The sequence below is a fragment of the Lotus japonicus genome, chromosome 3, assembly GCF_012489685.1.
Source record: "Lotus japonicus ecotype B-129 chromosome 3, LjGifu_v1.2".
Taxonomy (NCBI): Eukaryota; Viridiplantae; Streptophyta; class Magnoliopsida; order Fabales; family Fabaceae; genus Lotus; species Lotus japonicus.
In genome coordinates this window covers 20,012,346-20,015,880 of record NC_080043.1, presented here as the reverse complement: position 1 = coordinate 20,015,880, position 3,535 = coordinate 20,012,346, and positions in this window count along the sequence as shown.

Here is a 3,535-nt window from a genome sequence, read left to right as displayed (position 1 = left end):
GTTTCTGTTCCTTAGTTTTCTGTTTTGTTGCTAGTTTTCCGATGTATCAAAAAAGAAGAAAAAGGAATGAGAATGGGTAAATAGCCAACTTGGTCCTTGAAAGTGTCACCCACCTTCAAGTTGGTTCCTAAACTTTTAAAATGCCTCCCGCAGTCCCTGGATGTGGAAAAATGCATTCAAGTTAGTCCCTGACGTTAAAAATCTTAAGAGACGTAAACGGAGACACTGACATGTCATGTTTTTTTCTCTCTCCCCCATCTTTCTCTACCTCTCCCCTCTTCCTCCCACCACCATCACCCTCTCTTCCTCCCCAACCGTCCACCCACTCCACCACCGCCACTCTAAAATCACAACTCAAAAACCATAAAACAAAAAACCTCCAGTTTATTTAAGTGGAGGTATGTGTGCTTAATATTTCATTAAATGAACTGCATTTTTGATACAGTCTTTGAGTTCTAAAAATCTTTTGTAAGAGTGGTATACTGAACTTTACATACTGACCAGTCCTAAGAAACAACATTTGATTATATTTCAGCTTTTGATTATGTAAAATTGCATGTCTGTTGTAAAAGTAAAAGGGTAATTTTACTTATAACACAAGTTAAAACCTTCTACACTGCCTTGGTGGATTCCACAACAAAAGGAGAAAAGATTCCTTTCTTTGGTTCTTACTCCATAACCTAAATCTGAAGTATGCACAGTATTTATGGAGAATTAATTTTAGATAAAATATGCACAGTATTCCTTTATTTGCAGTGGACACTTAATGCAGTTCCGTTGATTAAAGCATTGCAGCTCATGCTATCTTTTCTCTTTTGGTAGGTTTTGGACCTCATTTTTTGGCTTGTTGAATGTTGTAACGATTTTTAGAGTTAAAGTTGAAGATATGTATTTTTATTTTTATATTTAACTTTAAGTTCACGTTATCTTTCAATCAGTTCAACAAGGATTCTTTAGTTTAACCCCCCCTAAATGTGGTGCTTTGTTCCTTGATGTTTATGTTGTTATTGAATTCTAGAAAAAAAAAAGTATTGTCTGAGGCAACATAGATGCAAGCAAGTGGCCATTGTGTCAAATTTTGGGTCTGAAGATTTCCAAAAATAGTCAATTTAAATTGTTGAATAGTATCAGCTTACTAAACTCTATTGCTTAAGATTCCATAACAGCTCAAAGGGGAAGAAGTACTTGATTATTTGTATTTGACAACTGGAACGATACAGGTTATTGTGATGAAGGTATGTGGTCTGACCTATGCTGCTCCAAAAGATGTGGTTATGTGTCTGATTGAGAAGGAAATTGAGTTTGAGGCAGTGCATGTAGACCTCTCCAAAAGGGAGCATAAGGGACCTGAGTTCCTCAAGATTTCAGGTTTAATTTTTCACTTTTTTTTTGTAAAGTTAATTTTGATCTTCTACTTTATCACCTTGTTTGCCTCATTGGGTTTTCCTTTACCTGCTTGTCATAAATTCGTTTTCAGATAATCTTGTTTGTTTTTGATGATAGAGATTTGATATTAATATAAATAAAAAACACCGGATGCAACTCATGCAACGCCTATGTCATTTTTCAGTTTTTGAATTTGGAGTTTTTTTTTGGGTACATCATAAAGATAAATTACACCCTTCAAGGGTTGAACCCTGAACCTCCTCACCCCAACCCAAATGAATTTGAAGTTTTTTTTAGTAAGAATGGTGTTCTCCTTCGGAGGCAATCTTGTTCGAGCCGGAAACATCCACATTATGATGAGGCTAACTCTCTCAGCGAGGTTATTTCCATCCACAAGACTCAAACCCGAAACCTTACTTAAGAAGAATCAAGGATGTACCACTTGAACCAACCACCCGTTGATATATGAATTTGAAGTTTAGATCAATATATAGTAAAATAAAAAATATTAACTTTTACAGTTATAATTATATTACAAAATTTGAATTTACTATCACTTGAATTTGATTACCACTATATATGACCCCGTTTGGAAACACAGCTTAATTAAGCGCTTTTGATCATAAGCGCTTATAACATAAGCGTTTATTCATAAGCTATTTTAAATGTTTGTTGAAATAATGGAAAATAAGTTATATATAAGCATAAGCTCTTTTACATAAGCTATCCTGAGTAGCTTATGAAAATAAGTTCAAAACAACTTATAGTAGGTCATAAGCTGTTTGCATAAACTCTCTCAAACACTGGCATAAAAGTTTATGCTATCAGATAAGCTTAAATAAGTTCTTCCAAACGTGGTCTTTATATTATGAGGCCATAATTAATATTCGGTAAAAATTTTAAGAGAGCATAAATCATTCTTGTACACTTCTAAAGATAGAATAAAATATATTATTTTCTTGACAACCAAAAGAAAGATTGTTTTTATATGAAAGTATTTGCCAACCATTACCACTCTTTAAAACTACATATTGTAAATTGTATTTTAAAATTACCTAATATTAATACAAAAGTTTGTGATTAAATTAATAATTTATGTGCATTGTTAAAATTTTAATGATATTTAGTGGAAAAATATAACTGGTAAAAGATATTTTAATTGTAGTAATATAACCTAAAATTAAAAAGAGATGTTTTTAACTATAACTTGAAATTTTAAAAATTAATTTGGTAGCAAATCAATGTAATTGTGCCATGTGAACCCTCTAAGCAGAGCATAATTTTATATTCTATATTCTATTCACTTGCTGGTAAGTAGTAAATACATAAAAGCTTATCCTAATTATCAAAACTATATACATAGTTTCAGCTTAACCTTACAAATGTAAGGTAAAAAAGGCACAAGCAACTTTCAAAATAACGTGTCTCTTCAAATGCCACAGTCAATATAGAATATTAGTTAATGTACAAATGCTATAAAAATCACAAGGCAAATAATCATGTTAAGTTGGCAGTGGTGGCAGAGACATTAAGTGTAATGCATAATTTTCTTTATTATTCTGGTCACCAATATTAACAATTTAGACATGGTAAACTGGCTTCAGCGCAATCCACTTGTCCCCTTTGCGGACTTCAAGACCAGGATTTGAAGCAAGAAAGTCATGCCCACTGGATATGAGTGTGATGATAGTTACAGTGTCAACTCAAAGGCTCATAGACAACTCATAAAGTCAAAATAAATATAAGCCAAAGCTAAAACTCTAAAACAAACAAATATATATCATGACTTCAACCAAAAAAAAATGATGGAAGTTGACATTTCAAATTGGGATTTCTTTGTGAGTGAGGAAGAAGTAACACTCCATCCATGTCAGTGGCAGACCTACCACAGGGCTTGGTAGGTCCAATGTCCTGGCTCAAAGAAAAAAAAAATCTCTTTGGACTAGGTAGTTTTTTTGGCCAAAAAAAAAATTAGAAAAAAGGCAAAATTTAAAGGAAGGCAAAGTTTAGGGACTTAATCAAAAATTTTGCCTAGGCTTCCTAAAATTTCTAGTTCCGCCACTAATCCATCTGAACACTGCCTCCTCTTCCAAGGAAGTGAACAATTAGAGTCATTCCCATTCTCATGTGATCTTTCCATCTTGGCTTC